General features: G+C 45.4%; 2 pseudogenes; both read left to right on the forward strand.

The window, feature by feature from the left end:
• The first annotated feature begins 5,720 nt into the window (after window positions 1-5,720).
• On the forward strand, window positions 5,721-9,848 carry LOC147959965 (uncharacterized; annotated as a pseudogene).
• A 1,176-nt stretch (window positions 9,849-11,024) lies between these two features.
• LOC147959966 (secreted RxLR effector protein 161 pseudogene) lies at window positions 11,025-11,783 on the forward strand (annotated as a pseudogene).
• The last annotated feature ends 4,187 nt before the right edge of the window (window positions 11,784-15,970 follow it).

The following is a 15,970-nucleotide window of genomic DNA, read 5'->3' on the forward strand; positions in this document are numbered from 1 at the left end:
GGTGGGAACAACCCACCTAGGCGCGCCAAGACCCCCAGGTGCGCCCTGGTGGGTTGTGGTCCCCACATGGGCCTCCTCACTTATCCCTTCACACCACATCGTCACCTACCTCCAGAAAAATTTCCCCATTGCTCTCTCTCTCGCTCGTGTTCTTGTTCTCAAACCCGCGGATTTCGATCTCTTTGCTCGAAGCTCCATTTCCAAAACTGTTTCGGGGGATTTTTGCTTGGTATGTGACTCCTCCGTTTGTCCAATTAGTTTTTGTTTTAGTGGTTTATATTTTGAATAATTAGCTACTCTTGGTGCTGTTGTAGATGAGCTTGCATGTTGAATTCTTAGATTTCTAAGTAGTTTGAATGCTTGCTATGGCCTCCATATATCCTTATGAGTAGTTGCTATCAATCTTGTAAAGCTTTGTTGAGAAAATTTTGTGGACTAAAATTTTCAGAATTTTTTTCATAGGAAAAAGATGAATATCTTTAGGAAGTTTGCTTCCAAGAAAAACTCAAAAGGAGTTATTCGGAATTCGTCTGACAGTGATCTCCATACCCGGAGGTTGGCGTAAGTACGGCCATGCAAATGGCCGCATACCCCGTTCATGGAAGGGGCTGGAATCCTTCAAGAGTTTGCACAATATGCTGCTAATGCCGGCCTCGCCGACTTCATCACAGCTGAATGTGAGCAGTATCATCTCCTCACAAATTCCTTTGTGCAAAGTTTTCATTTTCTTCCTAGGAATAATCCCCCTGTAGTGGAGTTTAATTTATATGTTGAAACCCGTCAAATACCACTTATTGAATTTTGTGACATATGTATGATTCCTTCTGGCGGGAGTTTAGTTGAGCCTTGACCCACGGAGTTTGATGGCTTTTACCACACTCTTACAGCGGGGTATGAGAGAGGGACGTCGGGTGTCACCGCCACTAGCATACACTTTCCTACCTTGCATTACTTTGATTCAATTATTGCTAAGTGTTTGCTTGCTAGAGAGAAAGTAGGCGCACTCAGCGCACCAGACTTTGTTGTTTTGTATCGCGCACTTCACGGCGACAACACTTATAGCCTAGGAGCTATCGTGGCATGTCGCATCCACATTAACGGATCCAAGGGCAAAATACATGGTGGGTATTTATGCTACTCGCTTGGCAACTCACTTTAACATTCAGATACGCTAACATGATTATCGTTTGCGCAAGGTTTACCTAGATCGTGCGGCCATGGAACACCACCAGTTTATTGCACGTGATTTTCCTGACATTCCTATCCCTTATAACCTGGGTTTTAGTGAAAACACTCGTGATATTATTCCACTGCCTGCACCTGCTTTGTTTGATCCTTTTTGCTAGAGGCGGACACAGGATTATGCCTGGGGACATCATCTCATATCGGAACAACTAGGCTGCAGCAGAGGAGGAGCCTCAGCAGTGGGATCCGTGGATTCCCGCTCCTCAGCACCCCGACTACTATCCAGGCTACTGATCGATTACCAAGTTAGGCCAAAAGCCTAAGCTTGGGGGAGTACATATTTCCACCGGTATTATATTCATGTTCACTTATTTTATTTGTCGGTGTCCACACTTTTCCATTGTATCATCCATGTTAAATTTATTTTCTCGCTTTCTTCTTGTGTGTTTGAAAAACTTTCAGAAAATCCAAAAATATTTCCTATTTCTTTTTGATTTTCCTTCCTAGAGTAGTTAGCTGTAGCGCTAAAAAGAAAACACAAAAAGATTTCCTAGTTCTTCTTTTGCTTGTTGGTAGCTTTCCCGTGTAAATAGTTTTTCTCATTTTTTCTTTTCCCTTTTATTTGCTTGTTCAAGAAAACCAAAGACTCCAAAAATATTTCATTGTGTTTCTCTGAATTTCTTTTCTTTTTATTTCAGTCGTACCAAGGAGAATACCACGATGAAAATGTTGAGTGGCTCTCATATGCATTATTATTGATCTAAAAAAGAGCCCATATTACTTTGTTTTCTCCTGTTGAATAAAATGTTTGCAGATTCCAGCTTAGTCCACGGCACTCTTGCACTATTATTATTTTCACATCGTTCGGTCGTGCAAGTGAAAGGCAATAATAACGATATTCAATGAACTGGCTGTGATAGAGAAAAACGGGTATGAACTCGACTTGTTTTGTTTTCGTAAATATGTTTAACCTAGTATCCATGATTCAGCCCATTATGATTAAACATGTTTGCAATGACATTCAGAGATGATAGTTTATCATGCCATGCATAATTATCTAGGAGTGGATAATGATTTATCTTGGATATCAACATTGCGTTAAAATGATTGTGATGTAGTATGATGATATGGTATCCTCCTCTGAATGTTCGAGTGGCTTGACTTGGCACATGTTCATGCATGTAGTTGAATCAGAACCAATATAGCCTCCATGATATTTATGTTCATGTTGTTCATATCGTACTCATGCTAGTGTCCAATGTTACTTATGCATAATGCATGTTCATGACCGTTGTTGCTCTCTAGCTGGCCGCTTCTCAACCTAATTGCTAGCCTTCGCGTGTACTAAGTGGGAATTCTGCTTGTACATCAAAAACCTTGAACCCAAGTTGTTCCAGATGAGTCCACGATACCTATCTATATGCGGTATTACCCTGCCGTCCTAAGTAAATTTGCATGTGCCATCTCTAAAAAAATCAAATAAATATCTTTTTTGTGTGCATGGATCGTTCATGAAACTGTAACATCCCAAATTTTCAATTTGGAATGTTATACATTAGATCATCATTGCATATCATATTTTACTGCATTTTGGCTTGATCCTAGAAATTATACGCAACTCAAGGACCTACGGAGAGAGTTGGGGATTTCATTATTTTCATATTCGAGTTTTCTCGAATTTTGAAAAGAGGATCATTTGATTTTAATTATTTTCTCTTCGAATATTTCTTTTATAAAAATAAAAGAAAGAGGATAAAATGACTTCCTCAAAATAGAGAAATATCGAAGATTTAATATTAAAATAAAATAAGATTTTTATTCGGAGTTTTATAGCTATTTTATTTGAATTAGGAAAATATGTGTTTTTAAAAATTGCATTTTAGGCCCAAATAAATGTTCACCTTGTCCGGCTTATTTTTCGAGGACGGGCAAAATTGTTTCGGGACTTTTGGAGTCCGTTTAGTATTTCTTTTCTTTTTTTCTCTGCATGTCGGAATTTTTTTTAAGTCAACCGACTCCGGGCCGTACCTGTGCGAGACTCCGCCCGGGGGGGCTTTATAAGCCGCCACCCCCGAGCCGCCGAAGCCCACAGCCGCCTGCCGAAGCCCACCCACGCCTCGCGCCCTAACCCTAGCCGCCACGCCGCCACCGCCGACACGCGCCGCCGCCACGTGCCGCCGCGTCGCCATGCGCCATTGCCGGAGCCGCACCGCCGCCGCGCCGCCTCGTCGAACCCGAGGTAGCAGCCTCGGTTTTCGTGAGAAAACCGTTTGTTTTTTTTCGAAACCCTAGATCCGTTTTTTAGATCCGGTTTGGTTTATTTTTTCAGTTTAGTTATTTAATGAATGCCCGTTTTTACGTTCGTTTTAACGAACAGTTTTCACTGTTTAGCCGCAGACAGCGAACGTTCGTTCGTTAGCCTGTTCGTCAGTTTTTTTTTCTAGGATTTTCCGCGATTATTTTCGATCGCATTTCTGATCCGATATTCGTTTTAGTATGATTTTTTGCTCATTTATCGGAATCAGGCGATTCAAGCGCCCAGAGTTTCGTCTCGAATCCCTCTTACCGTTTAACCAACTTGAACAAGTTTTTGCTACTGTAAAATTTGACTTTAGTCCAGAATAGTAAATGAAGCTTGTTTCTTTCGCCGTTTGAGTTTCGTTGCTCCGTTTGATTTGATTCTTTTTGCAAACAGGAGTTCCTAAGTTGAACTTTCTGGTTAGATCTTCTTACTTGTGCTTTACCCGTGCCCTTGTTTGATTGCTTATTGGATGCTTGTTTGATTGCGATAGAGTACCCGGAGTGCGAAGCGTGCTACATCGAGTCTCTAGGTTTCACGGATCATCAGCAAGGCAAGTAACACTTTGATCATATCCCCTTTATCACCCAGTTTTATGCATTAGTTTCAACCCTCAAACATTGCACGGTTAGGACTTGATAACATGTGGGATTGGGAAGTAGATGAGGTAGTACCTATTCACCTGTTTATTATCAAACCCTTGGGAGTTACTTCTACGCTGCTTATATTGCTATGCTATGCTCGTAGACATGGATTGGGTTTGAGTGAATCCATGACAGATGTGAGATTGTAAATTAATGGTTCAACTTAAGGTGGCAACTTTAATACACATCTGGGTGGATTGCTTGTCGGGCACCTGGAGAATCCAGTGTTGTTGAAAGTGCTAATGGCACTTAAGCTATATTTTGGTGTGATGACAATGTGGTTAGTTGAACTAATATCGGTCGCTAAAGTTTATCTCAGGTTATTGGTTCTAAGTGCCCGCAATGGAGATGTGCGACCCCCAATTTCAAAAAGGACAAAGGCGTGGTCTTTCGACGCTTCGAAGGTTTAGTTTTGGTTTGCTTCGAGTCGTAGGAAAGACCGCACTATTAAGAGGGGTCTGTGTGGATAAATGTTGTGTGGGAATGCCTTTGTCGAGCCTTACTCTCTTACCCTTCCCACTCCAACCACCTCATATGAACCTAGTGTGTGTGTTGTGGTACTCAGAAAGTTGCAACAGTAAGTTACTGGGTACCCCGTGCGCACGGGGTACTAGGTAACTCTCTAGGTACCCCGTGCGCACGGGGCCTTTTGACCCCCGTGCGCATGGGGTACTGCATAACTCTCTGGATACCCCGTGCACACGGGGTTTTGACCCCCGTGCGCACGGGGTGGTGCATTTGTCTCTGGATACCCCGTGCGCATGGGGCTGACTTAGCCCGTGCGCACGGGGTCCAACGGGCAGAAATCCCCACCAGCCCATGAACACTATAAAAAGGCCTTTCTTCCTCCTCCAACCTTCAACCCTAATGTCTTGTTGAGCTCCACCATTGCTACACCCCATTTTGCTCAATACTCTCAATCCATCCACCCAAACTTGTTGAAACTTTGGGGATTGGGAGAGCAAGACCCGATCTACAACTTGACCAAACCAAATCGCGTTCCCCGCAACATTTCTTCCCCATTGACTTGTTACTCTTGGAGCTTGGGCTCCTAGGCGGTTAGAGGTTCCTCCGGAAGCTTCCTTGCTTGTGGTGTGCTCCAGAGAAGTTTGTAAAGGTGTGGTGGTCGCCTTCAAGACCAACCCCGAGTGGTTCGAGGCTCATCCGTTGGGGGTGACTCGAAGGAAAATACGGTGAGCCCTTGGTGGCATTCCGCAAGCTTTGGCTCCGGCACCGCTCCAAACGGAGATTAGCTCTTCCCCAAGGAAGAGTGAACTTCAGGTTAACATCCGCTTCCTCGTCTCACTTGTGGTTAATCCTTTCCCGCACCTTTCTTTGTTGTTGTATGCTTGTTGGCTTGCTAAGTAGTTTGTTGCCTAGCTTTTCTTCTTGGAGCTTGCTTGTCATATAGGTTGCATTCACCTAGTTGCATATCTAGTGAACTCTTTTATCTGCTAAGCCTTAAAATCTACAAGAAAGATTAAAATTTGTAGTCTCCTATTCACCCCCCCCCCTCTAGTCGACCGTATCGATCCTTTCAATTGGTATCAGAGCCTCGTGCTCTAATATAAGGTTTTACAACCTTAGAGGATATGGTCGATCTAGGGAATGAGGGAGGTGGCCTACCCGTTGTGGGGGATGGTCAAAACCAACCCCCCGCCGCGACTGAGACACTTGGTGCTCCGGTCGTTGCTCCTGCCGCTACTACTAACCCGAATGTCCCCTTGACCGCGGCCGATATTCTTTCAATGTTTGCGGACCTCAAAGTCTCTATGTTGAAAGAGGTTCAAGCCTCAATCAAGGAGGAAATTGATGCTCGCCTAAAGCCATCAACGTCCGCATCAAACTCGTTTAACCCAAATGAGGTTCATGATGCGGATTACTCGAGGGAACCTCTTGCTTCCCCGGCTCATACTCAAGTTCCCCAGTACAATGCCGTGGAACCCTTTTACTCTCCTCAACCCTTGCAACATCCCCGCATTAATCCTGTTGGGCCTCCGCCCCCTTTCAAAGCTAATGCATTTGCTAAGTGGAAGCTAGATATGGAGTCTCACATGCGCAGTGCTTCAACTCAATTGTGGTGGATTGTGGTCAATGGATTCAACCCCAAGGACCCAATGAATCTCACTCCAAGGGAAGCAGTTGACGATCAACTCAATGCTACCGCACACAACATGCTTCGCAACACTGTGACTGAAGACTATAGTTATTCCATTGCTCTTCTCAAAACCGCAAAGGAAATTTGGGATTGCCTTGAGGAGGCTCTTGAAGGAGATGAAGCAATTTGAAGATCTCGGTTGGCCTTGCTCAAACAAGAAGTCAATCTCTTTGTGAGGAATGAGGGTGAGTCCGCAGAAGAGGTTTACCGAAGGTTGATGTCCCTTGTGCTCAACTTGAGAACCTTTGGGTGCACTTGGGAAAATGATGAATTCATCAAGGACAAGTTCATAGATGCTATGGTTCTCACAGAACATACCATGGTCATGATGGTTCATCAATGTCCGGACTATCACAAGTTGACTTCGGCTCAAGTTGTTTCCACCTTCTCTACCCATGTTCTTTTGGAAACAAAGTCCAAGAAAACATTTGCAATAGCTCAAGCAACCAAGAACTCCAATCTTGCCTTGAAGGCCAAGAAAGTGATGAGCCAATCCTCAAGGGAGGAAGAAGTGAGTGAAGAGATATGTGAGGAGGATAATGATACCTCGTGCCCGGCAAATGATTTTGCAGAAGACTTGGCTCTCTTAGTCAAGAAGTACACCGGGACCATGGCAAACAAAGGAAGAAATCTTCAAGGAAGATCTCTTGGACGAAGGAAATGCTACAATTGTGATAGCCCAAGACACTTTGTTCATGATTGTCCATATGAGAGACGTGAAGACAAGTCCGAGAAGCTTGTGCTTAAGAAGAAGAAGTTCACCAAGTTTGCAAAGAGGAAGGATGACAAGGCTCTTGTTCATGAAGAATACATGTCTGGAGATGAAGATGACGGTGATGATGATCAAGTGGGCACGGCCGCCTTCGCCATGCATGCCACTACCTCCTCCACCACCACCAGCCTCTTCGACTCTCCAAACGAGGACAAGCCATTCACTCATCGACGCCTCATGGCCAAAGAGGTAAAAACAAAGTCCAAACCCAAGAGACCCGACAAATACACTCCCAATGTCTCATGTGGGATAGTGGAGGATGAGTGTGAGGAGGGTGTGGATAATGATGAGGAATCCTTAATGGCTTTCATGAAAACTCTTCATGGTGAAGCTCGTGCTCATTTTGGCGATCTCCTTAAGTCACACGCTGAACGCGATGACTTTATTGATAACGTTGAGAACCTCCTTATAGAGGAAAAAGAGAGAGTTGATCTCCTCGAGCACGAACTTAATGAAGAGAGTGTCATGAGAGCATCACTTGAGGAAGCCTTGTTTGCTCATCAAATTGACTTTGTTAAAACCAACGATGTGTTGCAACTTGCTCTTGAGAATAAAGATGCTCTTAACGTTAGAGTTGAAAAACTTCTAGTTGACCATACAAGACTTGTTGAGGAGCATGAGTTCCTTGTGATTAGTTCCAAGGTTGTCAAAGGTGACCTCATTGCTCTCACCGAGTCTTATGCTCAATTAAAATCTACAACCATTAAGGCTCTCACTTCCGTACCTCATATTGATTTAAATGATGATGCTTGTATGGCTAAGTTTGCTCATGATTGCACCTCCCTTCAAGAGGAAAATAAGAAGTTGAAAGCTCAAGTTGAGAAAGGGCTTGTATCATGCATCCAAGGGGAGAAAAACCTAAACGATCTCTTGAGCAACCAAAAGGAGTGTGTTTCCAAGGAGGGAGTTGGGTTTAATCCCGCATCTAAGAGTGGTAAGAACAACAAGAAGAAGAAGAACAAGAAGATCGGTCCAACTCCTTCCCCTCCCCAAAAGGTAGTGTTTGTGCAAGAAGGGCACAAGGAGAAGGAGAAGGAAATGAAGGGTGCTGGGAATGGTAAGGTCATTAGGGACAAGGCTATTCCCAAGAATTTTGCCGGCAAGAACAATCCATCATATGTTCTCATGAGAGGAGATGATGGCTATACCTTTGCAAAATTTGTTGGAACTAACTATGATGATTATGCTTGGACTATTTGGGTTCCCAAGACCCTTGTTGCTAACTCACCAGGACCCATTGCAAAATGAGTACCTATAACCAAAGCTTGATTATTGTAGGACTATGTCTCCGGTGGAACTCAATGGGTGATCGACAGTGGATGCACCAATCATATGACCGGAGAAAGGGAGATGCTTGTGGAGTTCGTTGATTCACTCAAGGCCTCTTCGAACATCTCCTTCGGTGACAATAGCAAGGGAAAGGTATTGGGTTTGGGCAAGGTGGTAATCTCTAATGATTCATCTCTTGCAAATGTCATGCTTGTCCAATCCCTTCACTACAATTTACTTTCAACTATTCAATTGGCTCGTGCCGGATATGATTCACATTTTGGTGAATTCCATGTGACCGTCTTTAAGAGGAGCAATCTCAAAGTGGTCTTTGTTGGGCATGTTGAAGACAACCTTTACGTGGTTGATTTCTCAAAAGAGAAAACTCATCTTGCAACATGCCTAATGGCCAAGGCTGACATGGGGTGGCTATGGCACCGTAGGCTAGCCCACGTGGGCATGAGAAATTTACAAGCTCTCTTAAAGGGGGAGCACATTCTTGGACTAACCAATGTGTCTTTTGCCAAAGATCGTCCTTGTAGTGCTTGCATTTCCGGAAAGCTTCATGAAAAAGCTCATAAAGTGAAGACTATCATCACCACCTTGAGGCCCCTCGAGCTTATCCATTTGGATCTATTTGGGCCTCCAACATATGATAGTTTGGGAGGAAGGAGATATTGCCTTGTCATTGTTGATGACTTCACAAGATATACTTGGGTGTTCTTTCTCAAGACTAAAGATGAAACTCAAGAAACCTTCATCAACTTTGCCAAAGAAGCTCAACGTCAACATAACTGTGAGATCAAGGCAATCCGAAGTGACAATGGCACCGAGTTCAAAAACTATACAATGGATGAATTCTTGAGTGAAGAGGGGATAAAGCACCAATATGCCGCACCATATACTCCCCAACAAAATGGTGTTGCAGAGAGGAAGAATCGGACTCTTATTGAGATGGCTAGGACCATGCTTGATGAGTACAAATCACCATACAAGCTTTGGGAAGAAGCCATCAATACCGCGTGCCATGATTCAAACCGGCTTTATCTTCGCAAGCTCAAGAACAAGACCCCTTATGAGCTCCTAATTGGGAGAAAGCCCAACGTCAAATACTTTCGGGTATTCGGTTGTAAGTGTTTCATTTTAAACAAAAGATCCCAGTTAGCTAAATTTGAGTCTAGAACTTATGAGGGCATATTTGTTGGATATGCATCAAACTCTCATGCTTACCAAGTTCTCAATAAATCCACCAGATGCATTGAGGAAACGGTAAATGTGGAGTTTGATGAAGATAACGGCTCCCGCATGGAGCAAATTGTTCCTAGTGTTGTAGGTGATGAGGCTCCTTCACAAGCTATAAGGACAATGGGGATAGGCCACATTCTCCCACAAGAAACACCCCATGTCCAAGTAGAAGAAGAAGGAGTAAGAGCCCCTCTTGAGGATTCTCCACAAGGGAAGTCATCACCGACACCACTTGTACAAGATGCCTTGGGAAGTAATGAACCTATCCAAGAATAAGATCAAGACCCTCATATTCCTGAGCAAGATCAAGAGCAAACTCTTCCAAATAATGAAACCAATCATTGAGGCTCAAGATCAAGCTCAAAGTCATGATCAAGATCTAGATCAACCCCAACCACAAGTGTCTTCATTGTCATCACTTCCTACTGAGCAAGAACCTATGGTTGCAAAGAGAAGAGTGTCTCCAAGGCTAAAGCAATCTCAAGGGCAAGCTTCTTCATCAAGTCCAAAACCAAGTGAAGAAGAGCTTGACCGCAAAGAGCAAAAAGTGGTCGCCAAGCTAAAACATCTTCAACACCTCACCGAGAACATCTACAGAAGCATCAAAAAGGGGGTAACTACTCGTAGAAATTTGGCAAACTTTTGTGAACATCACTCGTTTGTCTCTTGTGTTGAACCCCTTAAGGTGGAAGATGCCTTGACGATCCGGATTGGATATATGCCATGCATGAAGAACTCAACAACTTCACATGCAACAAAGTGTGGACCCTTGTAGAAAGACCCAAGGAATTTCATAATGTCATTGGAACAAAGTGGATTTTCAAGAACAAACAAGATGAATATGGACAAGTAATAAGGAACAAGGCAAGGTTAGTGGCACAAGGTTTCACCCAAGTTGAAGGTTTGGACTTTGGTGAAACTTTTGCCCCCGTTGCCCGTCTCGAATCCATTCGCATCTTGCTTGCTTATGCCTCTCATCATGATTTCAAATTATATCAAATGGATGTTAAGAGTGCATTTCTTAATGGTCCTCTTAAGGAGTTGGTGTATGTCAAGCAACCTCCCGGTTTTGAAGACCCCGATCATCCCTCTCACGTTTATGAACTCCATAAGGCACTCTATGGACTCAAACAAGCACCTCGTGCTTGGTATGATCACCTTACAGCGTTCCTAAGCGAGAAGGGGTTCCAGATTGGGGTAATAGATTCCACTCTCTTTACGAAGAGGGTAAAAGGAGAGTTGTTTGTCTGCCAAATATATGTTGATGATATTATCTTTGGGTCAACTAACCATGCTATTAACGTTGAGTTTGAGAATCTTATGACTAAGGAATTTGCGATGAGCATGATGGGAGAGTTGAAGTTCTTTCTCGGTTTTCAAGTGAAGCAATTGAGAGGCGGAACCTTCATCAATCAATCTCGTTATATCCAAGACATGCTCAAGAGATTCAAAATGCAAGATGTCAAGCCAATGAAGACACCCATGGCCACAAATGGTCAACTTCATCTTGATCCAAATGGTAAAGAAGTGGATCAAAAGGTATATCGCTCTATGATCGGTTCCTTGCTTTACCTTTGTGCATCTAGGCCAGATATTATGTTGAGTGTGTGTATGTGTGCAAGATTTCAATCCGCTCCTAAGGAGAGCCACTATTCGGCAGTGAAAAGGATCCTTCGATATTTGGTTCATACCCCAAACTCGGGCCTTTGGTATCCCAAGGGATCATCATTTGAGTTAATGGGTTACTCAGATTCGGATTGGGCCGGAGACAAGGTTGATCGCAAGTCCACATCCGGCTCATGTCAATTCCTAGGGAGATCGTTGGTAAGTTGGTCTTCAAAGAAGCAAAATTGTATATCTATCTCCACAGCCGAAGCCGAGTATATTGCTGCCGTAAGTTGTTGTGCCCAATTACTATGGATGAGGCAAACTTTGATGGATTACGGTGTCAAATGTGACAAAGTGCCTCTTTGGTGTGACAATGAAAGTGCCATCAAGATCACCGAGAATCTGGTTCAACATAGCAAGACCAAGCATATTGAGATTCGTCATCATTTCATTAGAGATCATGTGGCCAAGGGAAACATTGAGTTACTCCATGTCAACACCGAGAATCAACTAGCAGACATCTTCACCAAGCCCCTTGACGAAGCAAGATTCCGCGAGTTAAGGTATGAGCTAAATATCGTGGATATTAGTAACTTCGGATGAAACTCTTGCTCGCACACACATACTCATGTACTATCTTGCTTAGATGTAGGCACATGTCTAGGGGGAGCTAGCTCAACTCATGAGCTATCTTATCCTAGAAGTGCATAAAACAAACACAATCTTTCACATAAGCCACTTTAGGTGGTACTTGTGCTTCAAAGATGAGTATTGGTCTTGGGCCCAAGGTTCATATCTTCGCGGTGCCATACCAAGTAAACTCAAACATGGTGGCCTCGGCCACCGCCCTCGCTTGAGGGTTATGTCCGTGTTTGTTTCGTGTGTGTGGTGTGGTGTTTCTTTTCTTTTTTTGGTTGGTTCTCCTCGCTTCTTTTTGGTACAAGTGCTCCACATATACCCTTTCCATAGTGATAGGACTTTCCTCGCGGCGTGTTCAGAAATGTAGACCGAGTGCCTTGTGAAGTAGGGGTAAGAGTATACACTCAGCCTTGTATTTAAAGATCCACTCATGTCAAAGTTCCTGAATACCCCGTGCGCACGGGCCTGTAGCGTGCGCACGGGCCTATACCGTGCACACGGGGCCCCCGTGCCCACGGGCTCTGTACCGTGCGCACGGGACCCCCGTGCGCACAGGGCTCACTTAGCCCGTGCACACGGGGTCTGCAGTTTTCGGTCCTGAAGAGGTGGGGCATGGGGGAGGCTCAGGTTCATTCCCACCCATTCGCCCCCTCCACTCCCCAGGAAGCCTCCAGCGCCGCCGCTGTCGCCTCCACTCGCCGGATCTCCTCCGGGCTTTGTCGGAGTTCTTCCTCCGTGGATCTCGATCCTGATGGGGTCCTCCTCCGGTTGGTCCTCTCCTCTTGTTCCATCTCCTTGAGTTTCCTTCTTTTGTTCTAGCTTTAGGGTTTCTTTGCTCCCTAGATTCGTTTGGCCTCAACTTGTTTGTAGATAGAAGTCTAGTGCTTAGATCTGTTGGTCCCTCTGTTGCACCCACTCCCGGAGCTCTTTCTGGTAGTGGCTGCCGCTGGGAGACCCCCGTGTCCATGGGGTGTTTGACACCCGTGCGCACGGGGCCCCGTGCCCACGGTCCTGTACCGTGCGCACGGGCTATCCAGGAACTATTGCCAAGACTTTTGTCTATCTCCTTGCCATTTATCTTGCACTTGTACTCATTTGTGCCTCGTGCTTTGTGTTGTTGGGTTTTTGTGTGTGTTTCAGACTCCGCTGACAAGAGGTCTGAGCTTCGTCGCAAGCGTGCAAAAGGAGGATCAAAGGACTTCACCATTGCTCGTCGTCAGCCGTCTGAAGGCATGGGTCAGGGGTCTGGGACAGGTCAGGGCCGTGCTCGCCGTGCAGCCTCAAAGCGGCCCGTTATTGAGGCTTCCAATGAATTTGAGGAAGAATATGACGCACAAGATGATGAGATAGAAGAAGAAGAGGATCGTGGTGAGGAAGATGAAGAAGATGATCGTGATGAGGAAGATGAAGAAGAGGAAGAGGAGTCTAGTTCGGAGGAAGCCACTCCGGGCAGGCGTGACCTCCGGAATATGCCTCTTGTCAAGTGGACCAAGCCAGAGATCTGGGCTGAGAGACAGAACCATCTGTATGTTAAGGCCACGAGTATGGGAATGGATCCCCGTTTCAAGAATGGGTTTCAGCAAAGAATCTATCATGAGCTTCTTATGACCAAGTCAAAGAAGTTTGCTCCTCACAAGCAAGTCAACACTGAGAGATTGCGCGACAATGATCACCTGTATCCCGGTGTGTACTCCGCTCTTGGATGACTGGGTCTGATTCCGTTTGTCACCTTCAACCACCCCTACAATGAAGATCTAGTGATGCAGTTCTTTGCCACTCTGTACTTCTCCAATGATTCTGCTCGCACCCTCACATGGATGTCCGGAACGTATCAGTGCTCAGCTCCTATGGCAAAGTTCTCCGAGATCATTCCCTACCCATTCATGAATGAGGAGACTATTTCTGATGAGTTTGGCATTGTTCGGGAAAGTGGGCAGTGCACTAAGGATGAGATTGCCTTTGCTTACAAACAAGAGAAGTCGTTTGTCACTGGGTTAATCAAAGACCTCTTGCCCCTCTATGACACCATGCGCCATATCCTGCGGTATACCCTCACTCCAAAGGCCGGGGATTCCCATAACATTTGGAGCTCAATGCTTGATGTCTTTGTGTATCTTCATCAGAAGAAGAAAGTGGATGTTCTGGATGTCATGTACTACGAGCTGCGTCAGTGTGTACAAGAGAACAAGTCTTTGATCTATGCTCCTTTCATATAGGCGTTGATTGAGACCGTCTGTCCAGCAAAGTACATTGCTAGCTTCAAGACTGTTGTTCCCAAGTGCAACTCCAACTGGACCCTAGCTGCTCCTGCTCCCTATGTGCCCATCAAGAAGGGGCGCCACCCTAGGCCTGAGGATCGTGCTACTTACACTCCAGGCATGTCCTCTACCTCACGGATCCCTTGTGGTAAGGCCAAGTCTGTTGGCTCTGAGGCCATCTTTGCCAAGGGAGAGAAGAAGTCGCTGTTCAAGACCTTGAGCAACATGTTCAAGATGTGTCATTCGATTTAGCGTCGTCAGATCAAGGAAATCAACAAGGATAAGCTTGTTCGGCGTGAGCAGAAGGCAGCAAGGGCTGCTGCTGGTGAGGATGTTGGTCCAGGTTCTAAGGACGTCGACAGTGAGGCCACTGCTCGGTCTTTCCCAATGGTCGGGGTGGCATTTTGATGATGATGATGATGCCTCGAGTGCTCCTCCTCTTGTCTAGTGGGTCTCGTGTCGCCATTTGTCTCCTTTTTGTTGTCTTGATGACAAAGCGGGAGAAGTGGTGTGTGTGGTTGTGTGTTCGTGGGTATGTTGAGATCTCAAGCCTCGTGTTTCTCGCTGTTGGTTGGTTTTAGTTGGCTTGAGATACTCTTATTTCCTTTCCGTCTGTGTGGTTGTGAGCCTCTAGCGTTATTGTGAGACTCTAGCTTTATTATTGAACCTTGCTATTATCCTCTTATGCTTATTGGGTCTCACATTATTTTCTCACCACACTGTGTCATGAGATCTAGGCACCGTTATAAGTTTATTTTGATGAATCTCATGACTTATCAATAAAGATCTTGGTCGAACCTCCTATGGGTGTACTAGATGCATTCTTGTTTTCGGGCACACATATAGGGGGAGCTATCATGATCATTATTTGTTCCATGGCTTTCTATCTGTTTATCCTCTTTGCCATGCTCTAACCACGTCATCAATGCACCAAAAAGGGGGAGATTGAAAGTGCTAATGGCACTTAAGCTATATTTTGGTGTGATGAAAATGTGGTTAGTTGAACTAATATCGGTTGCTAAAGTTTATCTCAGGTTATTGGTTCTAAGTGCCCGCGATGGAGATGTGCGACCCCCCATTTCAAAAAGGACAAAGGCGTGGTCTTTCGACACTTCGAAGGTTTAGTTTTGGTTTGCTTCGAGTCGTAGGAAATACCGCACTATTAAGAGGGGTCTATGTGGATAAATGTTGTGTGGGAATGCCTTTGTAGAGCCTTACTCTCTTACCCTTCCCACTCCAACCACCTCATATGAACCTAGTGTGTGTGCTGTGGTACTCGGAAAGTTGCAACAGTAAGTTACTGGGTACACCGTGCGCATGGGGGACTGGGTACCCCATGCGCACGGGGCCTTTTGACCCCCGTGCGCACGGGGTACTGCGTAACTCCCTGGATACCCCGTGCGCACGGGGTCTTTTGACCCCCGTGCGCACGGGGTGGTGCGTTTGTCTCTGGATACCCCGTGCGTGCGGGGCTGACTTAGCTCATGCGCACGGGGTCCAACGGGCAGAAATCCCCACCAGCCCATGAACACTATAAGAAGGCCTTTCTTCCTGCTCCAACCCTCAACCCTAATGTCTTGTTGAGATCCACCATTGCTACACCCCATTTTGCTCAATACTCTCAATCCCCCCACCCAAACTTGTTGAAACTTTGGGGATTGGGAGAGCAAGATCCGATCTACAACTTGACCAAACCAAATCGCGTTCCCCGCAACATTTCCTCCCCGTTGGCTTGTTACTCTTGGAGCTTGGGCTCCTAGGCGGTTAGAGGTTCCTCCGGAAGCTTCCTTGCTTGTGGTGTGCTCCGGAGAAGTTTGTAAAGGTGTGGTGGTCGCCTTCAAGACCAACCCCGAGTGGTTCGAGGCTCATCCATTGGGAGTGACTCGAAGGAGA

This window comes from Triticum urartu, chromosome 7A (assembly GCF_056163025.1).
Source record: "Triticum urartu cultivar PI428250 chromosome 7A, HENAU_Tu73, whole genome shotgun sequence".
Classification (NCBI taxonomy): Eukaryota; Viridiplantae; Streptophyta; class Magnoliopsida; order Poales; family Poaceae; genus Triticum; species Triticum urartu.